Genomic DNA, 27,439 nt, shown 5'->3' on the forward strand with positions numbered 1-27,439 from the left:
AGCCAACTTTTCCCCTCTTGCACTTTCATCAAGAGGCTCTTTAGTTCTTCTTAGTTTGCTGCCATAAGGGTGGGTCATCTGGTATTTGAGGTTATTGATATTCCTCCCGAATATCTTGATTCCAACTTGTGCTTCATCCAGGTCGGCATTTCACATGATGCACTTTGCATGTAAGTTAAATAAGCAGGGGGACGATATATAGCCTTGATGTACTTCTTTCCTGTTTTAGAACCAGTCTGTTGTTCAATGTCCAGTTCTAATTGCTGCTTCTTGACCTCATACAGATTTCTCAGGAGGCAGGTAGTTCAGTTCACTTGCTCAGTCGTGTCTGACTCTTTGTGACCCCATGAACCGCAGCATGCCAGGACTCCCTGTCCATCACCAACTCGCGGAGTCCACCCAAACCCATGTCCATTGAGTCGGTGATGCCATCCAACCATTTCATCCTCTGTTGTCACCTTCTCCTCCTGCCCTCAATCTTTCCCAGCATCAGGGTCTTTTCAAATGACTCAGCTCTTCGCATCAGGTGGCCAAAGTATTGGAGTTCAGCGTCAGCATAGGTCCTTCTAAAGAACACCCAGGACTGATCTTGCAGTCCAAGGGACTCTCAAGAGTCTTCTCCAACACCACAGTTCAAATGCATCAATTCTTCGGTGCTCAGCTTTCTTTAAAATCCAATTCTCACATCCATACATGACCACTGGAAAAAACTTGACTAAACGGACCTTTGCTGACAAAGTAATGTCTCTGCTTTTTAATATGCTGTCTAGGTTGGTCATAACTTTCCTTCCAAGGAGTAAGCGTCTTTTAATTTCCATCTCTTGAAGAATTTTCCACAGTTTGTTGTGATCCACACAAACTTTTGTTTAAAAAAATTTTTGGTGTAGGCAATAAAGCAGAAGTAGATGTTTTTCTGGAACTCTCTTGCTTTTTCGATGTCTTGGAGAATTTTGAGCATTACTTTGTTAGCGTGTGAGATGAGTGCAATCGTGTGGTAGTTTGAACATTCTTTGGCATTGCCTTTCTTTGGGATTGGATTGAAAACTGACCTTTTACAGTTCTGTGACCATGGCTGAGTTTTCCAAATTTGCTGGCATATTGAGTACAGCACTTTCACAGCATTATCTTTTAGGATTTGAAATAGCGCAACTGAAATTCCATCGCCTCCACTAGCTTTGTTCATAGTGATGCTTCCTAAAGTCCCCTTGATTTCACATTCCAGGATGTCTGGCTCTAGGTGAGTGATCACACCATCATGGTTATCTGGGTTATTAAGCTATTTTTTGTATAGTTCTTCTGTGTATTCTTGCCACCTCTTCTTAATATCTTGTTACATCCACACCATTTCTGTCCATTCTTGTGCCCATCTTTGCATGAAATGTTCCCTTAGTATCTCTAATTTTCTTGAAGAGATCTCTAGTCTTTCCCATTCTATTGTTTTCCTCTAATTCTTTGCACTGATCACTAAGGAAGGCTTTCTTTTTTAAAAAATATAAATTTATTTATTTTAATTGGCAGCTAATTACTTTATAATATTGTGTTGGTTCTTATCTCTCCTTGCTGCATTCAGATGGGTATATCTTTCCTTTTCTCCCCTGCCTTTAGCTTCTCTTCTTTTCTCAGCTATTTGTAAGGCCTCCAGAGATAACCATTTTGCATTTTTGCATTTCTTTTTCTCAGGGATGGTCTTGATCACTGCCTCCTGTACAATGTCACAAACCTCTGTTCATAGATCTTCAGGCACTCTATCAGATCTAATCCCTTGAATCTACTTGTCACTTCCATTGTATAATTGTAAGGGATTTGCTTTAAGTCATACCTGAATGTTCTAGTGGTTTTCCCTACTTTCTTCAATTTAAGTCTGAATTTGGTAATAAGGACTTCATGATCTGAGCCACAGTCAGCTACCGGTCTTCTTTTTGCTGACTGTATAGAGCTTCTCCATCTTTGGAGGCAAAGAATATAATCCCTCTGATTTTGGTATTGACCATCTGGCGATGTCCATGTGTAGAGTCTTCTCTTGTGTTGTTGGTAGTGGGTGTTTGTTAAGACCAGTGCATTCTCTTGGCAAAACTCTGTTAGCCTTTACCCTGTTTCATTTTGTACCGCAAAGCCAAATTTGCCTGTTACTCCCGGTGTTTCTTGACTTCCTACTTTTGCATTTCAGTCCCCTTTAATGAAGAGGACAATTGTTTTGGGTGTCAGTTCTAGAAGGTCTTGTAGGTCTTCATAGAACCTATGTCACTAGGGAGGTGCATTCTAACTTCTGTGTTTTCAGGTCACTTGGAGTACTTCCTGTCTATGTGATTATGCCACCAATTCCATATGTTTTTGAGATTTGATTTATTTTAAATTTTAGGGCTGTTTAAAAAAAATTTACTGTAGTAAAAGTTATTTTTATTATGGTTTCTTGCTTTTGTGTCATCCCTGAGCATCTTCCACATTTCAAGAGTATATATTTAAAAATATTCCTTCATTTTTTTTTCTTACACTTCTGTGATATTATTCTCCAAACATTTATAACTTTGATCTGTGTGGAATTATGGTAAAGTAGGAATCTATTTTATTTTGTCCACATGGATACCTAGTTTATTTTACTTAATAATCCATCTTTTCCTCATAAGTTAGAAGTATCACCATTGCTAAGGGTGCAGACTCATAGCAGGGATTTCTAGTGGCAGGAGAGTTAGTGCCAATGGCTGAGAGGATCTGCTGGCAATGGCAGTACTAGTAGCAGTACCTCAAGTAGACTATTGCTGTAGTAGAATCTTACCTATGTTGCATCCTTTGTTTTCTGTCCAACTTGGATCCTCTGGGTTTAACACAGATTAAGAGTCACTTGAATTTTTTCTAATATATTTTGTGTTGTTTTTAATCAAAGTAGTTTGAACTGTTTGTAGCCAAGAAGCCCAACTTATACAATATGATTTTTTCCCCATAATTCAGTGGTGAACATTCCCACAACTGCAGCCTCTGGATCTCTGCTTTACATTCTGTAGCTGAAACTCATGCCCGCAATTATAATTACCAGAACTTTTACTTACTATCTTTAGTAATTGACTCCTAATATTTCTCACTCACCATGAGCTCATCTTAACTCATTATATGTATATACATACACAGACATTTATTTATTTATTTAATAGGGTAAATATATGTACGTTGGTTTTCCTAATATTTAAAGATTTAAGTTTTATTTTAAAATAATATTCTGAAGCTTTAAAAGACAGTATGGGGTGTTAAAGGCAAAGGAAACAAGCAGAAAGATATGGCTAGAAATAACACAGGAGAAACGGCAGGAAATAAGGCTGGTTTAGGTGACAAAGGTAAAATCACAGTTTTTTATGTTAGAGAGTTACTATGTAAGAATATGACACAGGGGATCTTCCCAACCCAGGGATCAAACCCAGGTCTCCTGCACTGCAGGCAGATTCTTCACCATCTGAACCACCAGGGAAGCCCATGAATACTGGAGTGGATAGCATACCCCTTCTCCGGGGAATCTTTCCAACCCAGGAATCCAACCAAGGTCTCCTGCATTGCAGGAGGATTCTTTACCAGCTGAGCTACCAGGAAATATAATACCAGGGAATTTAAGAATATGAACAGGGACTTCTCCAGTGGCCCACTGGTTAATAATCTACATGCCAATGCAGGAAACAGAGGTTTGATCCCTGATCCGAGAACTAAGATCCCACATGCAAAGGGTCAACTAAGCCTGTGTGCCACAACTCTGGGCCCATGATCTGGAGCCTCCAAGTCATAACTACTGAAGCCCATATGTCCTAAAATCCATGGTCCACAACAAAAGAAACAGCTGCAATAAGAAGCCTGCACACTGCAACTAGAGAGTAGCTGGCCTGCTTGCCACAACTTGAGAAGGCCCGTGTGCAGCAATGAAAACCTGTGTACCACAAGGAAGACCCAGCACAGCCAAAAATAAACACTAAAAGAAAAAAAAAAATTAAAGAACATCAACAATAAGTAACCAGTGAATAATTTCAAGCAGTTAGTGAAATGATTAGATTTCTGTTAGAAAAATCACTCTGATAGCACTGAAGTGCATGAGACATGAAATATTTTTCCCTTCTTTTTTTTTTTTTTTTTTTTTTTACAAAGCCCTTTTATCCAAATAGATTTAGGGCCTTACTACACATTTTAAATAGTATTCCACAAATTACTAACCAAAAGCTGTAATTTAGAACCATCTAAACAGCATGGGTTCCAATTAATTTATAAAATTAACTGTATGAGCTCACAGATAATATGAACACAGATTGTTTAACAAGTGTCACTTTGAAAACGACAGACAAATATGTTTTCTAATCAAATCAAATAATTAACTAAATTATCATTTATCATTAAGTACTTATTTATGATGCACAACTTGATAAGTAGTTAAAAGTTTGCATTTAGAAAATTATTATACATTTGCAATACATACAGGTTATGTATCATATAATCTTAGGTGTTATATTGAAATGACTAATTAATTATGAGACTCCATAAATTATAGGGTCCATAACTACTTAGGAGTACACTCACAGTTTGGCTTTACTTGTATGGAAACAATAACATAAGCCCTTTCTTTGAAAAAGGAAAATAAGAAATCAGAAATACAAGTTTCACTTTAAGAAAGGGATCAGCTTTGATTTAAAGCCAGCAATTTTTCTAACAGAAATATAATCATTTACTACTCAAAATTATTCACTGGTCATATACTATCTATATTCTTTTAAAAAAGTTTTTAAAGATACATATTTTAAACTATAAACAAACAAAATCAGTTGACTTTAAAAAGTACTTTGGTTTATTCAGATGCTGTGCTGTAAGGCAGCTAAAGTTATACTTAATGAATTAAATAAAAGACATATTTGTGATATTTTTAAGTAAGCTATGCCCTATTCTTTTAAGTAAACTCTGTTGTGTTGTTAGCCTGTGGTTCATTGAGAAAATGACTCTCTTGCTGTGTTGTTTTACTAAAGAAATCCATCTTATCTATTTGAAAATGTTAACTATGTTAGCAAATTATATTAATATCATCCTTTCCAAAATTTTGAAAAGTCATAAAACATGATGCCTACAGGAGATAATCTACACTTGTGGTTAATTACTTCAAATGTAAGAACTCACCATGAACTAACAGGTATTTTTATCCTTTTCTTCCCACTTTTTTTGGATCTAGTTTTCCAAAAACTACTAAAAAATAAAAGAGAAACCCAGAGCAGTTTATAGTTACTAGTAGTTTTTACAATTTTCTATCTCCTTATGCTATATACAAGTTTGACTCAGATAAATGTTTTTCTATTTCTAAATTTCTAAACACAACATGGAGTTACACTGAACAGGACTCACTGGTCCACTGGATTTTCAGAATTAGCCAATTTTCACACAGAATTTTCATGTTACTACCCTAAAAACAGAGATTCAGATGAAGAATGGGTTTTACACTGTTGTTAGTCAGTATGCAAAGACCCAGAGATCAGAAAGACCTTTGAAGCAGAGATGGTAATCAGGGAAATTCTAAGAAGCAGGAGGGGGGAAAGGTAATCCAGACAGGCTATTACAGAAATCTGGCAGTCTATAGTCAGTCTAAGTTCCATACAATAGGCAAAACGTGACTCAAAGTAACATGAAGTAACCTAATAATAGGCAATAGGAAGGAGTACAGGTGACCAGGAAGCTGAACAGAATGTTACTGAATTCAACCTTTAAGGAACCATGAAAGGCAAAATCTGAGTATTCAAAATATCACTTTATAAACTGGAAGGAACTAGGATAATGTGCAAGAAAACAAAGCACAGATCCATTTATAGATGAAAACACAAAGATTCAACTGCTAGAGATAGATACAAAAAGGAGCTTGAGAGAGGTCAAAGCAAGAGCTTAATTACTAAAATCAATGTACAAAGAAACTGTAATGCCAAGAAATGAGTTGATGCTAAGATCATAAAATCCTGACCTTGAGTTCTTTTCAGTATAAGTTCTTAAATATATAATTATTTCCAATAACTGGAAAAGGGCTAAACTTAAATGTGGTATTAAGAAAAACTCAAGTTGTGAAATTCAGAAGATTATCAGGCTACAGTCTATATCTTAAAGAAGACATACAGATGGCTAACAAACACATGAAAAGATGCTCAACATCACTCATTATCAGAGAAAGGCAAATTAAAACCACAATGAGGTACCATTTCACGCCAGTCACAATGGCTGCTATCCAAAAGTCTACAAGCAATAAATGCTGGAGACGGTATGGAGAAAAGGGAACCCTCTTACACTGTTGTTGGGAATGCAAACTAGTACAGCCACTATGGAGAACAGTGTGGAGATTCCTTAAAAAACTGGAAATAGAACTGCCATATGACCCAGCAATCCCACTGTTGGGCATACACACTGAGGAAACCAGAATCAAAAGAGACACGTGTACCCCAATGTTCATCGCAGCACTGTTTATAATAGCCAGGACATGAAAGCAACCTAGATGTCCATCAGCAGATGAATGGATAAGAAAGCAGTGGTACATATACACAATGGAATATTACTAAGCCATTAAAAAGAATACATTTGAATCAGTTCTAATGAGGTGGATAAAACAGGAGCCTATTATACAGAGTGAAGTAAGCCAGAAAGAAAAACACCAATACAGTATATTAATGCATATATATGGAATTTAGAAAGAAGGTAATGATAACCTTGTATATGAGACAGCAAAAGAGACACAGGTGTATAGAACAGTCTTTTGGACTCTGTGGGAGACAGCAAGGGCGAGGGCAGGATGATTTGGGAGAATGGCATTGAAACATGTAAAATATCATATGTGAAACAACTCACCAGTCCAGGTTTGATGCATGATACAGGGTGCTCAGGGCTGGTGCACTGGGATGACCCAGAGGGATGGGACAGAAGGGAGGTGGGGCAGGGCAGTTCAGGATGGGGAACACATGTACACTCATGGCAGATTCAAGTCAATGTATGGCAAAACCAATACAATATTGTAAAGCAAAATGAATAAATTAACTTTAAAAATTGAAGGTCATTAAAAAAAAAACCTAATTCAAATCCTATTGTAGCTGTCACTCCATAATTCAAGCCTTAAGCATGACTGCTTCCTCTGCCTGAAAAAATTTAGCTGAAATAGAATTAAGGACACAGGTTACTGATCAAACTCTGCAATTCTCCAGCACCAGTTCAGTTCAGTTCAGTTGCTCTTCGTGTCCAACTCTTTGTGACCCCATGGACTGCAGCACGCCAGGTCTCCCAGTCCATCACTGACTCCCAGAGCCTACTCAAACTCATGTCCATTGAGTCGGTGATGCCATCCAACCATCTCATCGTTTGTCATCCCCTTCTCCTCCCACCTTCAATATTTCCCAGCATCAGGGTCTTTTCCAATGAGTCAGTTCTTTGCATCAGGTGGCCAAAGTATTGGAGTTTCAGCTTCAGCATCAGTCCTTCCAATGAATATTCAGAGTTGATTTCCTTTAGGATGGACTGATTGGATCTCCTGTTGTCCAGGGGACTCTCAAGGGTCTTTTCCAACACCACTGTTCAAAATCATCAATTCTTTGGCACTCAACTTTCTTTATAGTCCAGCTCTCACATTCATACATGAGTACTAGAAATACCACGGCTTTGACTAGATCGATCTTTGTTGGTAAAGTAACATCTCTGCTTTTTAATATGCTGTCTAGGTTGGTCATAAATTTTCTTCCAAGAAGCAAGCATCTTTTCATCTCATGGCTGAAGTCACCATATGCAGTGATTTTGGAGCCCCCCAAAATAAAATCTGTCACTGTTTCCACTGTTTCTTCATCTATTTGCTATGAAGTGATGGGACCAGATGCCATGATCTTAGTTTTCTGAATATTGAGTTTTAAGCCAACTTTTTCACTTTCCTCTTTCACTTTCATCAAGGGGCTCTTTAGTTCTTTGCTTTCTGCCATAAATGTGGTGTCATATGCATATCTGAGGTGACTGATATTTCTCCTGGCCATCTTGATTCCAGCATACTGGCAACCAAAACGTCATGCCATTCTTTTGGCAGGGAATAGGTGGCTCAGATGGTAATGAAGCTGCCTGCAATGTGGAAGACCTGGGTTCGATCCCTGGGTTGAGAAAATCCCCTGGAGAGGAGAACAGATACCCACTCCAGTATTGTGGCCTGGTGAACTCCATGAACAGAGGAGCCTGGCAGGCTATAGTCTATGGGGTCACAAAGAGATGGACACAACTGAGCAACTTTCACTTCACTATGACAATAATTGTAAAGTAATTAAAGTAAATAAATTTATTTTTAAAAAAATTAAAAAAGCTAAAAAAAAGAAGGTTCACAAATATGCTCTCCATCATGAGCTGACAAAATAGGTCACTATATTAAGGACTTTTAAAATGAATGAATGAAAACAAAACTAATAATGTGAGCCATTTAGATATGTTTGGTGAGAAGAGAGCAATGCTGTAATTACAAAAAAATAAGGGAATACTTTTCTGTGAAAAATAAATGTATCAACTACTGGTCCCATGGCCAATACTTGCATAATACTTGAAAAGTATCCACTTAGAACGTCACATGGCCAAAACAGAGCTGCTTCATCAGGATGATATGAACAACATGTCCACATGTTGGAGTTGGGACATCTTCTTATACTGAATTTATGTTCTTTTAACAACTTTATGGGGCTTCCCTGATAGCTCAGTTGGTAAAAAATCCACCTGCAATGTAGGAGAACCCAGTTCTATTCCTGGGTTGGAAAGATCTGCTGGAGAAGGGATAGGCTACCCACTCCAGTATTCTTGGGCTTCTCTTGTGGCTCAGCTGGTAAAGAATTCACCTGCAATGTGGGAGACCTTGGCTTGATCCTTGGGTTGGGAGGATCCCCTGGAGAAGGGAAAGGCTATCCACTCCAGTATTCTGGCTTGGAGAATTCTATGGACTGTATAGTCCATGCAGTCGCGAAGAGTTGGACATGAACTGAGCAACTTTCACTTTCAACAACTTTAACAGACTCCTTTTCACTGACTTTGTCTGAATTCCTGGCACTTATAAATACTTGGCTGGCAATATTTAATATATTAAGAAAAAAATTCAGATTAAATGCCAATAAAAAGTCACACAGAAGCCATTTACTCAAAAGGGAAATAAATTACATTGAGTAAGAAGCTGGTCCTCAAGTTCCCCCAGATAACACAGGAATGGAATCAAATTAAATTTGTACTAATCCAGGGACTTTGAAATTAATGAAACTCTTCCTCCTTCTTTTTAAATAAATGATTTTCATTTGACTGATGGGGGAAATTTAAAGCTTCATTAAAAAAAAGGATTTATTAAAAGTCATCACTCCTAGACTCACTATATGACTTTTAACATTGTAACCACTTAGACCATTTAGAATGGTTATGAACTGTCCTATCAAAAAATACCACACACCCTAATAGTAACATACAATTTAAATACCAGCAGTTAGGCATGAATTTCTGTATCCCAGTATTTATTTAATGTCTGGCATCCTAGCAAGCATATCTCCTGTAAGTTCAATCCCTGGGTCAGGAAGATCCTCTGGATAGCAACCAACTCCAGTATTCTTGCCTAGAGAATTCCATGGACAGACCACGGGATCACAACGAGTTGGACACAAATGAGAGACTAACACACACACATCTTAGCAAGCTAGAATTTTTAAAATTTAATATTTGTATATACTGAAAGCCTATTTTGTGACTTGTTTTATCTTAACTGGTCTTTTAATAAAGTTTATCAGAAATTTGGTTTATTGGCATGAACTCTATAAACATACTATAAACAGTAAACATTCTATATGCAAATTACAAAGACTTTTAATGTAATTCTACCTTGATGTAGATTTCTAGAACAATGAAACAATTTAGGCCTCTTCTGTTCCCTTTCCAGTTATTGGAAAGGAATTCTAATATATGCATCCAACTGATCAATTTATCATAGTCTAAGGTCCTTTAGTAATCACTAGTCTGCCAAAGTTGAGACATGTACTGCAGTTTATGTTAGTGTGACTCTGAATCTGTGAATTACAATATGTACATAGTGGCATAAATTGTAAAATAAAATCATATTAATAAAACAGTTTAAAAAAAACATATCTGAAGTATACCTAGTATTAAAGCATACCTATATATTGGTTAAGATAAGACTGATATAAATCCTGTCTCTGCTATTTACTAGCTATATAACATTAGAAAGATAACTTAATTTCAATAGTGCTTGATTTTCACATTTAAAAACCAAAAGTTTGAATTAAATACTTTTTAAGGAATTCTCTAAGCTCTAAAATTCTATTTCCTTCTGGTTATAAATTTAATACTAGTTAAGCACTCAAAGCACCAAAATGGTTTAAAAGTGAAGTAATATCATTCAGAACAGGGAAATACACATTCACACACCTCTAAATTACCTAAGTAATTTAGCAAAAGTTATTTTGACTAATTATCTGATAACAATTGTTTATCCTCTTAACCATTCATGTGATGATGCTACTCCCATTCCTTAAATTCTTACCCAGATATCCACGTGATAAAATTAATATGATGTAACTGCCTACATTGGCCCTTCAAGATCTGGCATATTTTCCTCTCTGGCCTAAATTCTAGTAAACCCCATTCTCGGTTGTCACTATTAAGCCTCTGTTGGAATGATTTCTCATACCTGGCCTAGTCCTGCCTCTCGTCTCTATCCCTCTCCCCTCCACCATTTCCAGGAATTTTGCCTTCCAAATTTCTATTCATCCTTCAAGCTACTTTATTCTCCTGACACCCTCCTCCAACAAGTCACTAGGAGACCTTCCTACATATTTTTCTGTTAGACGAATAAAAAATAAATAAATGATAAACCACTAATCTTCAAATAAGGTTTCAAATACATATTTAAGCAAAAAAAAAAACAAAAAACAAGGCCCAGATTTACCCTCAATACTTTCAATTTACAGTTTTCATAAATCATTAATAAGTTTTTTGGTTTAATTTCAATTTTCATTATTCGAAGGCTAAAACTGGAATAGGAAAGGCTTTACAACATTTTGATTCCTCAAAATCATCATACCATAGCCAGATTAATCTAAAGGAGAGCTGGCAACTACCAAAATGAGAAGGTAAGTACCACATAGATCCAGGTCTTTTTCCTGTGCCCACTCTTTCCCAGTGTTTCATCCCATAAGAGGGTACAAATTCAAATCAAGCCTGATGTACAACCCTGAGTACTTACCAACAAAAAGCACATAAATGCAACTGTATTTGATGTAAGATAAAAAGTAATGAATATAAATAAGGTGCAAGAGGAGCACAAAATAATTCTGAAATACAATAAACGATCATTAAAAAAGAGGATAACTGTGATTGAATTCAAAGGAAAGCAATCTCTAGAATTACTGGGAGATCCAACATGTACAATCCCACAGAAGGAGGAAGTAAAACCTTAAGCAAAAGACAATGAATTACTGCGCAACCAGAATAGAAGATGACATCAATAAACGTGGGACAAAAATGAAAGGAGGGAATGCTGGCCCTGATGGCATGGTACAATGACTTGTACATGGTAAAGCAGTTCACTTTGAACTTGGTGAAGTTTTGGAAGGAAACACCCAGAATGTAGGGGGATAAACAGTACAGGTGACTAGTCAGAGAGGTGAACTTGGTGAACAATGTGGTGACAGATGCCCAAACCAAATCACCTTAAAAGAGGGAAGGTTGAAATAGCCTTCACGAAACTCTGCACTTGTTTGCAGTTGAAATAAAGTTTCTTAACAAGGAAGACAGATACTGAAAACCTATTGTCAAAAAAAGATTATTTTTAGAGCAAGAATAAGATATGATTGGAAGAGAGACTAGCGATAGATCATCAAGGAGGCTCTCAAAATTATTCAGTTTTAAAGTCATAGAAGATAAAATCAGATTAGAACAATGAAGAGAAAGAATTCAATGGATACTATCTTAAGATTTGATATAAAGAATGTCTCTAAAGGTTAATGCCTTGGGAGCTGGGGAGGACAATGACAACATCTTCTGGAAGAGTGAACTATTAATGGGAGTAGTGAATAGCAAGATGTTTCTAAATTTGTTGTGGAATTTTAGTTCCCTGATGAGCACCTAAACTGTGATTTCATACACATAACTAAAGTTATCTCTTTTTTTTTAACCAAGGGAATTCATCATTCTGCATCATCTTTTTTTTTTTTTAATTTTTTTCCTTGTTTTATTCTTTTATTTTATTTTATTTATTTATTTTTAATTTTTACTTTACAATTCAGTATTGGTTTTGGCATAGATTGACATGAATCCACCACAGGTGTACATGCGTTCCCAAACATGAGCCCCCCTCCCACCCCCCTCCCCACATCATCTCTCTGGGTCATCCCCGCGCGTCAGCCCCAAGCGTGTCATATCCTGCATCAGACATAGACTGGCATTTCGATTCTTACATGATATTATACATGTTTCAATGCCATTCTCCCAAATCATCACACCCTCTCCCTCTGCATCATCTTTAAAAATACATTTAAAGTACCTGTTCAAGATGGTAGTGTAGGAGGATCTTAGGCTTACCTTCCTCCATAAACAGACACAATTTGCAGGTAATATGGAACCTAAAAACTGAGTGACTCCTATGCATCAGATGAAGAGAGAAGTCTCTCATCAAAATTCGTGGGAGAGTCTGGTACACAATTTTGCCATGAACTCCATTCCCATTGCAGTGACCAACAACCAGGAAGGAGCTTAGAGCCCAGAGTTTTTCCCAGAGCAATAAAGAGCCCCCAACTTTTAAGTCCTGCACCTGAGAGATCAGCCTCCAAAGCATCTAGCTTTGAAAATCAACACTGCTTGCATCCATAAGACCCATAGGGTAATAATGACTTTAAAAATGGCTCTGACAGGTCTCATGGGTTCAGATTCACCCACCCCAGGGCTCAGGGCAGTGGCAGCCAATAGAGAAGCATCCAGACTTTATGTGAATGACCCTCATTTACTAATCATAAAGCTCTGGCATGAGGGCAGTCATCTAACTTAGCACACATATAGGGCTGAGGGACACCATCTTCACAGTCTGCCTCAGCTCTGCTCTAGCTAGTGTGTAACATCTTTTTTTTTAAGCTATGTTTTTCCCTCTTTTTATTTCCTGTGGGCACCATCTATATGCTCTCCTCTTGTCTCCTTCCAGGCAGTAGGTGCTATCTTTGTGCTCTCTATAGCTAGCAGGTGCCATCTTTCTTTTACCCTCTTTCCTGGTGGTACCATCTATTCACTCTCCTCTGCATCATTCCAGTCAGTGGGTATCATCTTCATAGTTGCCCCCCGTTGTGCTCCAGAGCATCAGTATCTCCCAGGGGCAAGCTTTTATACAATTCTGGTATCCCCATTTCTATGTCTGGTGCCCCAGTTTTTGCAGCTGCCACACAGTGGATGCTCCCTGATCATCTGGCTCTGGTGGCCAAGGAGATTTGTGTTTTTTTGTGTCCCATGGGATTGTTCCAATGAGAGGGAGAGTTCTTGACAGGTCAATACTCCCAGGGCACTGTGCAGACAGTTAGATAAAACACACTCCAGTCTTTCTGTGAAAGAGACTTATTTGTTCTAGAGCTTTCGCCTAAGGGGCAGGCTTCAGGACTGTCACACAACAGGGACCTAGAGAGGTTTTTACAGGGAACAAAGGCCAATGGATGCCATCTTCGCAGTCTCCCTCTAGCTTTCTATACCTCAGCAACATATTCTGGAAAGGAGGTTATACACTCACACGGAGCTATGATTTTTGTGACTGCCATTGAGAAGACACCTCCAGATCACATAGCTCTAGGAGTCAGTGGGGCTTATACTAGTGGTCCTACAGTACTCTATATATCTGCATACTCTAAAAGCTGCTTTTTGAGGATATGGCTTCCAAATCAGCCTGACTCTAAGTACTGACTGGAATCCTCTCCTTTGGGACACTGACAAGTCTTGGCACTTCTTCAATTACTGGGAGCAATTAAAAATAAAATAGGCTACTTGAATAATCACAAAGACTTGAGAAACAACCAAGACCTAGGGCTGAGTTCATCTCCTGCATGAGACCACTCCTATAAGACTGGAAGGGGTGCCTGTTTTATCTAGTGCTGAAAAGCCAACACAGACAATTAAGCAAATTGAAGAAACAGAGAAATACCCTCCAAATAAGTAAACTAGATAAAACATAAAAAATCTTTAATGAGGTAAAGATAAGTAATTTACCTGACAAAAAGTTCAAAGTAATAGTCACAAAAATGTTAACTGACCTTGGGGAAAGAATAAATGTAGTGAGAACTTCAACAAAGAGAGAAAATATAAGAAAGTATCAAACAGAAGTCACAGAGGTAAAGCATTCAATGGCTGAACTGAAAAATCACTGCTGCTGCTGCTAAGTCGCTTCAGTCGTGTCCGACTCTGTGCGACCCCACAGATGGCAGCCCACCAGGCTCCCCCGTCCCTGGGATTCTCCAGGCAAGAACACTGGAGTGGGTTGCCATTTCCTTCTCCAATGCATGAAAGTGAAAAGTGAAAGTGAAGACGCTCAGTCGTGTCCGACTCTTAGCGACCCGTGGACCGCAGCCTACCAGGCTCCTCCATCTAGAGGGGTTCAAAAGCAGACCCAATAAAGCAAAGATAGGATCAACCAACTCAAGGACATGACAGTGGAACTCACCCAAACAGTACAGAAAAAAAAAAAAAAAAAAAAAACGGGACAGAAAGTGAAGTGAGCTTAAAAGATTTATGGAGTAGCATTAAATGAACTGACATTTGCACGATAGAGGTCCAAAAAAAAGAGACAGAGAAAGGGGCAAAAAACTTTTTTTGAAGAAAAATGGCTAAAAACTTGCCTGACTTGGGAAAGGAAACAGAATTCCAGATACAAGAAGACCAGAGAGTTCCAAAAGAGAGGTACTCAAATAAATACTAATAATAAATAAAAATAAAATAAGATCTATAATAAACCAATAAAATAAAAATATCAAAAGGTAAAGAAAAGGAGAGCTTTTGAAAATCAGTAAGAGAAAAACAACTTGTAACACACAAGGGAACTCCCCCATAGACTATCAGCAGATTTTTCAGCAGAAACTTTGTAGACCAGAAGAGAGTAGCATGATTTACTTCAAGCTCTGAAATAAAAAAATTCCATCAGGAATACTCTATTCAGCAAAGTTATGATTCAGAATTGAAGGAGAGAGAATTTTCCAGACAAACAAAAACTGAAGGAGTTCTTCATCAGGAAATTAATGTTACAAGCAATGTTAGAAGGACCTCTTAAAGCTGAAAAATAGGGTTATAATTAATTGCAAGAAAACATTTGAAAGTATAAACCTCACTGGTAAAGGTAGATAAATATATAGTAAAAGTAGTATAAGACTAGTATAATGGTTAAACGAGAAAATTAGTAAAAATTACTGTAACTTTAATAATCTAAGAGAAACAAGACAATAAGATGTAAAATGTCACATCAAAAACAAAATGCAGTATCAGTTCAGTTCAGTTGCTCAGTCGTGTCCGACTCCTTGCGACCCCATGAATTGCAGGGGAAGACTAAAAATGTAGAGCTTAAAAGTGCATTAAAGCTTAAGCTGGTATCAACTTAAAATACAGTGTTACAGGTTGTCATATGCAATCCTTGTGGTAAAATCCCATAGTAGATTCGCGAAAGATAAAGGAACTTAAGCATACCACTAAAGATAGTCAAGCCACAAAGGAAGAGAACAGAGAAGAAGAAAGTAACAGAGAGCAACCATAAAACAGCCAGAAAATAATTTTTAAAGTGGCAATAATAATAAAGTGAAGTCACTCAGTTGTGCCTGACTCTTTGCGACCCCATGGACTGTAAACCACCAGGCTCCTCTATCCATGGGGTTTTCCAGGCAAGGATACTGGAGTGGGTTGCCACTTCTTACTCCAGGGGCTGATCCTGACCCAGGAATTGAACCCATGTCTCTTGCATCTCCTGCACTGGCAGGTGGATTCTTTACCACTAGTGCCACCTTCAATATCCACAAATCAATGTAATACAGCAGATTAACAAAATAAAGGGCAAACATCATATGATAACATCAGTAGATGTAGAAAAATCCATTTATGACAAAAACTCTAAACAAAGTGCATAGAAAGGGACTGTACCTCATGTAATAAAGGCCAAATGTAATGTGACAAGTCCACAACTAGTCCATACTCGACAGTGAAATCACTAAAGCTTTCCTCAAAGGTCAGGAATAAGACAAGAATGCATGCTCTTGCCACTTTTATTCAACGTAGTACTGAAAATTCTTGCTAGAGAAATTAGACAAGAAAAAGAAATTAAAGGCATCTAAATTATAACTGAACAAGTAAAACTATCACTGTTTGCAGATGACATGATATTACATATAGAAAACACAAAAAAACTGTTAGAACTAATAAATTCAGTAAAGCTGCAGGATGCAAAATCAATTACAGAAAACTGTTGCATTTCTATATATTAATAATACACTATCATAAAGAGAAATTAAGAAAACAATCCCCTTTAAAATTGCATCAAAAAGAATAAAGTGACTAGAAATAAATTTAACCAAGGAATTAAAAGATCTGGACACTAAAAACTATAAAGCATTAATGAAAGAAATTTAAGACATATTTTCTTTCTTTCTCTTGTCTGATTGCCATGTCTGTGACTTTTAATACTATAGTGAATAGAAGTGGTGAGACTGGGCATCATTCTCTTGTTCCAGATCTTAGCAAAAAGACTTTCAGCTTTTAACCCTTAGTATTATGTTGGCTGTGAGTTTGTCATAAATAGCTTTTATTATATTGAGATACATTCTCTCTATACTCACTTTGGTAAGATTTTCTATAATGAATGGATGTTGAATTTATCATTGCTTTTTGGGCAACTATTAAGATGCAGGATACAGGATGCTTGGGGCTGGTGCACTGGGATGACCCAGAGGGATGGTATGGGGAGGGAGGTGGGAGGGAGGTTTAGGATTGGGAACATGTGTACACCCGTGTACATACCGCATGTTGATGTATGGCTAAACCAATACAATATTGTAAAGTAATTGGCCTCCAATTAAAATAAATTTAAATTTAAAAAAAGGAAAAAGTTAAATACAGCTAGAATTAAAAAAAAGATAATGCTACTTTTGTCTTTTCTTTTGTTCATATGTATATCACATTGATTTGCATATGTTTTACCATCCTTATCATTCTAGGATGAATCCAACTTGATTGTGATGTATGATCTTTGTTACATGTTTTTGGACTCAGTTTGCTAATATTTTGTTGAGAATTTTTGCATCTATATTCAAAGATATTGGTCTGTAACCAACTTTTTTGGTGGTGTCTTTGTCTGGTTTTAGTATTGGGGTGATGATGGCTCCATAGAATGAATACTGGAGTGTGTTTCTTTGTCTTCAATATTTTGGAAGAGTTTGAGAAGACTCAGTATAAGTGCTTCTTTGTATGTTTGGTAGAATTCCCCAGTGAAACCATAACATCCAAGAATTGCTAAAGCAATCCTGAGGAAAAAGAACAAAGCTGGAGGCATAACCCACCCACATTTTTAGACAATAGTACAAAGCTACAGTAAGGAACACAGCATGGCATTGGCACAAAAACAGATGTATCGATCAGTGCAACAGAAAAGAGCCAAGAAATAAACCAATACAACAGCAGTCAATTAATCTTTAACCAAGGAGGCAAGAATATTCATTGATGAAAAGACAATATGTTTAGCAAGTGGTGTTGGGAAAGCTGGTGAGCCGCATGTAAATCAATGAAGTTAGAACATACTCTCACACCATATACAAAAATAGATTCAAAATGGCTTAAATACTTAAATTATAATACATGACACCCTAAAACTCCTAGAAGAGAATATAGCCAAAACAATCTCTGACATAAATTATACCAATGTCTTCATAGACCAGTCTATCAAGGCAAAATAAATAGAAGCAAAAATAAACAAATGGGACTTATTCAAACTTATCAGCTTTTGCATAGTAAAGAAAACCATAAACAAAATGAAAACACAACCTATGCACTGGGAGAAAACATCTGCAAATGAAGCAACTGACAAGGGCTTAATTTTCAAAATATACAAACACCTCATACAACTTAGTAAAAAAAAAAAAAAAAAAACCCAAGCAAGCCAATCAAAAAATGGACAGAATGCATAAGTAGACATTTCTTCAAACAAGACATACAGACGGCCACATAAAAAGATGCTCAACACTGCTAATTATTAGAAAATGCAAATCAAAACTACAATGAGATACCACCTCACATCAGTCAGAATGGTCATCATGATAAAGTCCACACACAGTAAATGCTGGAGAGGGTGTAGAGAAAAGGGAACCCTCCCACACTGTTGGTGGGAATGCAGTAGTGCAACTGCTATGAAGAACAGTACAGAACTTCCTTAAAACACTTAAAATAGAGTTGCCATATGATCCAGCAGGGCTTCCCCGGCGGCTCAGTGGTAAAGAATACACCTGCAATACAGGAGACACAGATTCAATGCCTGGATCAGGAAGATCCTCTGGAGGAGGGCAGGGAATCCCAATTCAGTATTCTTATCTGGAGAATCCCATGGACAGAGCAGCCTGGTGGGCTATAGTCCATAGGGTCGTACAGAGTTAGACACAACTGAAGTGACTGAGGATGCATGCACGATCCAGCAATTACACTCCTGGACATATATCTGGACAGACTCTAATCTGAAAAGACATATGCAGCCCTATGTTCATAACAACCCTACTTACAATAGCAAAGACATGAAAACAACCTAAATGTCCACTGAAAGATGAGTGGATACAGAAAATGGGGTATGTAAAGCTGAGCGCCAAAGAATTGATGCTTTTGAACTGTAGTGTTGGAGAAGACTCTTGAGAGCCCCTTGGACTGCAAGGAGATCCAACTACTCCATTCTGAAGGAGATCAGCCCTGGGATTTCTTTGGAAGGAATGATGCTAAAGCTGAAACTCCAGTACTTTGGCCACCTCATGCGAAGAGTTGAGTCATTGGAAAAGACTCTGATGCTGGGAGGGATTGGGGGCAGGAGGAGAAGGGGACGACCGAGGATGAGATGGCTGGATGGCATCACTGACTCGATGGACGTGAGTCTGAGTGAACTCTGGGAGTTGGTGATTGACAGGGAGGCCTGGCATGCTGCAATTTATGGGGTCGCAAAGAGTTGGAGATGACTGAGCGACTGAACTGAATACACTATGGAATATTACTCAGCCATAAAAAATGAAATAATGCCATTAGCAGCAACATGGATGGACCTAGATATTATAACACTAGGTGAAGTAAGTCAGAAAGAGAAAGATAAATATCATAGGATATCACTTATATGTGGAATCTAAAATGTGACACAAATAAACTTATCTATGAACAGAAACATTCTCACACATATAGAAAACAGACCTGTGATTGCCCAGGGGGAGGGTGGGTGAGGAGAAGGATGGTTGGGCACTGGGGATTAGCAGATATAAAATATTATATATAGAATGGATAAATAACAAGGTCCTACTGTATAGCACAGGAAACTATATGTTCAATATTCTATAATAAACTATAATATTAAAGAATAGGAAAAAGAATATATATAAAAACCTGAAACACTTTGCTGCACACCAGAAACTAACAAAATATTGTAAATCAACTATACTTCAATAAAATAAAATTAAAAAGACAATTGTCTTAGAAAACAATTATCTTACAAAACTGTAAGACAATACAAATAAAGGAAAAAATCTACAATCATAGACTGAAACAATTTTGTTAAAATGTTCATACTACCCAAAGCAGTCTGCAGATTCAAGGCAATCCAATACTTTGGCCACCTGATGTGAAGAGGCAACTCATTGGAAAAGACCCTGATGCTGGGAAAGATTGAGGGCAAGAGGAAAAGGGCCAACAGAGGATGAGATGGTTGGATGACATCACTGACTCAATGGACATGAGTTTGAGCAAGCTCTGGGAGATAGTGAAGGACAAGAAAGCCTGGTGTGCTGCAGTTCATGGGGTCACAGAAGAGTCGAACACAACTTCATGACTGAACAGGAACAAGGAAAATACCAATGGCATTTTTCAAAGAAATAGAAAAAATGGTCCTAATACTTATACAGAAACACAAAAGAATTTGAGTAATTAAAGCAATCTTGAGAGAAAACAACAAAGCTGGAGGCATAATGCTCCCTGATTTCAAATTATATTATAAAACTATAGAGTTCAATACAGTAGGATATTGAGCATAAAAAGAAACAGATCAATGTAACAGAATAGACAGCCCACAAATAAACCCATGCATATACTACCAATTGTTTTAGGGCAATGGTCAAGAACATGCAATCAGAAAAGGATAGTCTCCTCAATAAATGGTGGTGGCAAACTGCATAGCCTGGACTGCTATCTTACATCATACACAAAATTAACTCAGAATGGACTAAAGACTTGAACGTTTAAGACCTGAAACCCTAACACTTTAGAAGAAAACATAAGCTGTATGCTCTTTGATAGCTGTCTTGGCAATTATTTTTTGATTTGGTAAAGAAGGTAACAATAAATAGAACCACACCAAACTAAAAAGCTTTTGGGAATTCCTTAGTGGTGCAGTGGTTAGGACTCCATGCTTTCAATTGCCAAGGGCCCAGGCTTGATCTCTGGTCAAGGAACAAAGATCCTATAAGCCATACAGCACAGTCCAAAAAACAAACCCCCAAAGAATACCATCAACAAAATGGAAAAAAGCACACAAATAAAACCTGCAAATCATATATCTGATAAGGTATCTGATAAAATGCTGGAATCAAGATTGCTGGGAGAAATATCAACAACCTCTGAAAGGCAGATGTTACTACGCTAATGGCAGAAAGTGAAGAGGAACTAAAGAGCCTCTCGATGAAGGCGAAAGCGGAGAGGGAAAAAGCTGGCTTAGAACTCAATATTCAAGAAACCAAGATTATGACATCCAGTCCCATTACTTCATGGCAAATAGATGGGGAAAAAAATGGAAACAGTGACAGACTTTATTTTCTTGAGCTCCAAAATCACTGTGGACGTGACTGCAGCCATGAAATTAAAAGACATTTGCTCCTTGGAACAAAAGTTGTGACAAATCTAGACAACATTTTAAAAAGCAAAACATCACTTTGCTGGCAAAGGTACATATAGTCAAAGCTATGGCTTATCCAGCAGCCATGTATGGATGTGAGAGTTGGACCATCAAGAAGGCTGCTGCTGCTGCTAAGTCACTTCAGTCGTGTCCGACTCTGTGCGACCCCATAGACGGCAGCCCACCAGGCTCCTCCATCCCTGGGATTTTCCAGGCAAGAACACTGGAGTGGGTTGTCATTTCCCTCTCCAGTGCATGAAAGTGAAAAGTGAAAGTGAAGCAGCACTGAAGAATTGATGCCTTCTAACAGTGGTGCTAGCAAAGACTCTTGAGAGTCCCTTGGACAGCATGAAGATCAAGCCAGTCAATCCTAAAGGAAATCAACTCTGAATATTCATTGGAAGGACTGATGCTGGAGCTCCAATACTTGGGCTACCTGATGAGAACAGCCAACTCACTGGAAAAGCCCCTGCTGTGGGGAAAGATTGAGGGCAGGAGGAGACAGGGGTGACAGAGAAAGAGATGGCTGAATGGCATCACCAACTCAATGGACACGAGTTTGAGCAAACTCTGGGAAGTGAAGGACAGGGAAGCCTGGCATGCTGCAGTCCATAGGGTTAGAGAGTCAGACATGACTTAACAACTGAAGAACAACAATCTGATCAAATATAAAGAACTCACAAAATTCAATAAGCAATACAAAAAAAGGGGCAGAGTGTCTAAATAGGCATTTTTCCAAAGAAAACATACAAATAAAAACATGTACATGAAAAAATGTTCAGCATCCCCCAAAATCAGAAATTCAAATCAAAACCACAACGAGATTTATTGCCTCACACTTGTCAGAATGGCTATTATAAAAAAGACAGGAAATAACAAGGGTTGGTGAGGATATGGAGAAAAGGGAACCCTTGTGCACTGTTGGTAGAAATGTAAACTGGTGTAGCCACTATGGAAAAGAGTATCAAGATTCCTCAAAATTTAAAATAGAAGTACCATATAATCTGCCCATTTCATTTCTGAGAATTTATCTGAAGGAAGAAAAAACACTAATTCAGACCTTAGTCTGGCAGGCTCTCTGTCCATGGAATTTTCCAGGCAAGAATACTGGGGTGGGTTGCCATTTCCTTCTCCAGGGGATCCTCCCGACCCAGGGATCAAACCCAGGTCTCCTGCATTGTAGGCAGATTCTTTACCATCTGACACACCAGCGAAGCCCCAGAAAGATATAAGCATCACCATGTTCACTACAGCCATTATTTTTGATATCCAAGACATGGAAACAACGTAAATGTCCATCAGTGGATGAGTGGATAAAGAAAATATGGTGTGTATACACACACAAATAATATTCACCAATAAAAAAGAACGAAATCTTGCCATCTGCCTCAGCATAGATGGATTGTGAGGATATTATGCTTAGTGAAGTCGATCTGACAGAGAACAACAAATACTGTTTCTTACTTTTATGTAGAATCTAAAAAAAAAGGAAACAAATGGCCTGAAGTTAACAATATTCTATTGCATATTTGACAGTAGCCACAGCTTGAAAGTTCGCATCAGGAAAGTTCTCAACAACTAAGTATGGTGATGGATGTTAACTGGACTTATTTTGTGATCACTTTGCAATATATACAAATGCCAAATCATTACACTGCATACCTGAAACTAATGTTATGTCAATTGTATACCTTTATAAAATATATTTATGGAATGTTTTTAATGACAAAGTATTTAATTCTGTGATGTAATCATAATATCCACCTTTGAACACTGAGTGGATTTATACAGATAAACCTTGTTGTATAAAGCAAGATATGTAAAAATAGAATATAATAAAAATTCATTCTTATGAATTGATTTTGATCTTGTATCCCCATAAGAACTGCTGAGTGTGTACTCATAAGTGCTATCATTTCTTCATAAATTATATACACATACTGTTGTACTAATATACAGTCATCCCTTGGTATCTGAAGGTGATTCATCCCAGGACCCACTGCAGATACCAAAATCCACAGATGCTGAGGTCCCTCTGTATCTGGGGTTTCATACCTTGGAATTCAACTAAGGATGGTACAGAACTGTAGTATTTATTGAAAAAAAAATCTGTGTACAAGTGGACCTGTGCATTTCAAGCCTGAGTTGTGTAGGGGTCAACTGCACTACAAATATTACAGATTATGGACAAAATAGAAATTTAAAGTAACAAAACACATATTTTAAAATTATTACTAAAATAAGAATATGAGTATGTGTTCTTCGTTTTCTGAATGTTGAGCTTTAAGCCAACTTTTTCACTCTCCTCTTTCACTTTCATCAAGAGGCTTTTTAGGTCCTCTTCACTTTCTGCCATAAAGGTGGTGTCATCTGCATATCTGAGGTTATTGATATTTCTCCTGGCAATCTTGATTCCAGCTTGTGTTTCTTCCAGTCCAGCGTTTCTCATGATGTACTCTGCATATAATTTAAACAAGCAGGGGAACAATATACAGCCTTGACACACTCCTTTTCCTATTTGGAACCAGTCTGTTGTTCCATGTCCAGTTCTAACTGTTGCTTCCTGACCTGCATACAGATTTCTCAAGAGGCAGGTCAGGTAGTCTGGTATTCCCATCTCTCTCAGAATTTTCCACAGTTTATTGTGATCCACAGAGTCAAAGGCTTTGGCATAGTCAATAAAGCAGAAATAGATGTTTTTCTGGAACTCTCTTGCTTTTTCCATGATCCATGGGGTTGCAAAGAGTCGGATATGACTGAGCGACTGAACTGAACTGATGTGTTCTTAATATTTTGATAATTTTGGTCTAACATTTTGTGATATAGCAATTCAAATGATAACCTATAAACTTGATTTAATTATATACCTGGTTTTAAGGTCTGTCACATTTGCAAAAGATATCACGTGGAGAAAGTGCATCAACATGGAGAAAGTGCATCAGTAGGTGTCTTATTAAATATTATATTTTAAAATTTCAATTCCATACACCAATCATGCATAACACTATAGTTGATAGTTTGATATACTAAGTATCTCTCTATATAGAAAAGATTAATCAAACTTATTTCTTCTATTAGGTATTACTATTAGAATAGAACTTCTTTTACTTTATTCCATGGCCCAATTAATTATCTTAAATGATCTCTGAGGTTCCTACACAAAACACTCATAGCACTTACACAACAGTTTTGGAAGTCTTTACAATGCAGAAACAAAGCACTTAACTTCCCCATAAAACGCAGCAGAGTATAACAGAAAAACAAAAGTAAGCCATTTGCAGACTCTTAGTGATAATACAGGACAATTAAAGTCATTTTAAAAGCAACTAAAGTAAATTCTGACCCATAATAAATTATGATACTTTATACTGTTGGTATAATAACATTAGTCTATAAAAATTTTGCAAAACTATGTTTCAATTTAGCAAAAACTGTTCTGGGTAAAACTTCTTTCTGCTTTCTCACATCATACTTATCTTTCTTAGGTGTCATTTTTTACTTAAAAACAATGTTTTTGACATTTCATAAGAGTTCTGTGTGCTCAGAGAAAAAGAATTTAACACATGTTGATAGAAATGCTGGGCAAAAGAGCTTTGCAAATTCATAGGGAAATGATACAAATGCAGCATTCTAGAGTGTTTTTAAAACTTAACTGTCAGCACAGTAACAATTGCTATTTTTGACATGGTTTATATATATGTATATATACATAAATGAAGTTAAAAATGTTAAATCTCTGTATTTTCAAAGTCTATTATTTATAACACTTTGCCTCAAAAAATTTCAGAAATAATTTAAGAAAGCACAGTTTAACATAGTTTAGTTACATTTCACTGCCATTTGCCCTTCTGTCAAATTTTTCAGAAGGAAACTATTAAGAACACTAGAGAAATGACAGAGAGCACTGCGGTGGTTGATTAGTATTTTTTTAGTTATCTGCAAAGACCACAAATCAAATATAAAAAGACTATGTCTTATTCAGAGCAGCATTCAATACATACAAAGTAAATATTAAATTTAGTAGAAGTCAAAAAATGTTGGAAATATATGTTCAGTATGAAAGTTTTAGAAATAGCTTCAGTATAAAGATTTTATCTTTCGTAGGTTCAAGTGTCGTTATTTACCTGCTGAGTTCCAACAGTTTATTTTATACGTTGTAGACTATTGCCAACGAAGGAAAAATTAGTCCACTGTATTTCCACAGTAAGCACAGTTCAGTCATTCAGTTGTGTCCAACTCAGCTGGGTCAGACCCCATGGACTGCAGCATGCCAGGCCTCCCTGTCCATCACCAACTCCCAGAGCCTACTCAAACTCATGTCCATTGAGTCGGTGATGCCATCCAACCATCTCATCCTCTGTTGTCCCTTCGCTTCCTGCCCTCAATCTTTTCCAGCATCAGGGTCTTTTCCAATCAGTCAGTTCTTCACATCAGGTGGCCAGAGTATTGGAGCTGCAGCTTCAGCATCAGTACTTTCAGGGAATATTCAAGACTGATTTCGTTTAGGATGGATTGGCTGGATTTCCTTGCTGTCCAAGGGACTCTCAAGAGTTTTCCAACACCACAGTTCAAAAGCATCAATTCTTCTGCACTCAGCTTTCCTTATAGTCCAACTGTCACATCCATACATGACTAGAGGAAAAGCCATAGCTTTGACTATACAGACCTTTTTTGGCAATGTATTAGCTCTGCTTCGTAATATACTGTCTACGTTGGTCATAACTTTTCTTCCAAGGAGCAAGCATCTTTTAATTTCATAGCTGCAATCACCATCTGTAGTGATTTTGGAGCCTTCCCCCAAAAAAGTCTGTCACTGTTTCCACTGTTTCCCCATCTATTTGCCATGAAGTGATGGGACTGGATCCCATGATCTTAGTTTTCTGAATGTTGACTTTTAAGCCAACTTTTTCACTCCTCTTTCCCTTTCATCAAGGGGCTCTTTAGTTCTTCTTCGCTTTCTGCCAAAAGTATAGTGTCATCTGTGTATCTGAGGTTATTGATATTTCTCCCAGTAATCTAGATTTCAGCTTGTGATTCATCCAGCCCAGCATTTCTCATGATGTACTCTGTATATAAGTTAAACAAGTAGGGTGTCAATATACATCCTTGATGTACCTGACGTACTCCTTTCCCAATTCAGAATCAGTCTGTTGTTCCATGTCCAGTTCTAATCACTTCTTCTTGACCTGCATACAGATTTCTCAAGAGGCAGGTCAGGTGGTCTGGTACTGCCACCCCTTTCAGAATTTTCCAGTTTGTTGTGATCCACACAGTGAAAAGCTTTGGCATAGTCAATAAAGCAGAAGTAGATGTGTTTCTGGAACTCTCTTGCTTTCAATGATTCAACAGATGTTGGAAATTTCTCTGGTTCCTCTGCTTTTTCTAAATCCAGGTTGAACATTTGGAAGTTCATGGTTCACATACTGTTGAAGCCTGGCTTGGAAAATTTTGAGAATCACTTGGCTAGCATGTGAGATAAGTGCAATTGTGTGGTAGTTTGAGCATTCTTTCGCATTGCCTTTCTTTGGGACTGGAAGGAAAACTAACCTTTTCCAGTCCTGTGGCCACTGCTGAGTTTTCCAAATTTGCCAGCATATTGAGTGAAGCACTTTCACAACATCGTTTTTCAGGGTTTGATCTAACTCAACTGGAATTCCATCACCTCCACTAGCTTTGTTCATAGTGAAGCTTCTTAATACCACTTGACTTTGTATTCCAGGATGTCTGGCTCTAGGTGAGTGATCACACCATCATGGTTATCTGGGTTATTAAGCTCTGTTTTGTAGAGTACTCCTATGTATTCTTGCCACCTCTTCTTAATATCTTCTGCTTCTGTTAGGTCCATACCATTTCTGTCCTTTACTGTGCCCATCTTTGCATGAAATGTTCCCCTGGTATCTCTAATTTTCTTAAAGAGATCTCTAGTCTTTCCCATTCTATTGTTTTCCTCTAACTCTTTGCACTGATCACTGAGGAAGGCTTTCTTATCTCGCCTTGCTCTTCTTTGGAACTCTGCATTCAAAAGGGTGTATCTTTCCTTTTCTCCTTTGCCTTTCACTTCTCTTCTTTTCATAGCTATTTGTAAGGCCTCCTCAGACAACCATTTTGCCTTTATGTATTTCTTTTTCTTGGGGATGGTCTTGAATAATGCCTCCTGTACAATGTCACAAACCTCTGTCTATAGTTCTTTAGGCACTTTGTCTATCAGATCTAATTTCTTGAATCTATTTCCCACTTCCACATAATCATAAGGGATTTGATTTAGGTCATACCTGAATGGTCTAGTTGTTTCCCTACCTTTTTCAATTTAAGTCTGAATTT

The 27,439-nt window shown here is 37.5% G+C and overlaps 1 protein-coding gene across 2 annotated transcripts in view; it reads right to left on the reverse strand.

Annotated features, from left to right (window-relative positions):
• The window catches only part of LOC120860448 (phytanoyl-CoA hydroxylase interacting protein-like), a 122,231-nt gene that overhangs the window by 79,319 nt on the left and 15,473 nt on the right, over nucleotides 1-27,439 (reverse strand). The window contains exon 1 of one of the 2 annotated variants that reach the window (XM_040236250.1): nucleotides 25,243-25,396. The exons of the other annotated variant lie outside the window; for it this stretch is intronic. The gene's annotated coding sequence lies outside the window, so the exon portion shown is untranslated. Of the gene's footprint in view, nucleotides 1-25,242; nucleotides 25,397-27,439 lie in introns of those variants that run through there. 2 annotated transcript variants of the gene reach the window in all.

Source organism: Oryx dammah, unplaced genomic scaffold, assembly GCF_014754425.2.
Source record: "Oryx dammah isolate SB20612 unplaced genomic scaffold, SCBI_Odam_1.1 HiC_scaffold_11077, whole genome shotgun sequence".
Classification (NCBI taxonomy): Eukaryota; Metazoa; Chordata; class Mammalia; order Artiodactyla; family Bovidae; genus Oryx; species Oryx dammah.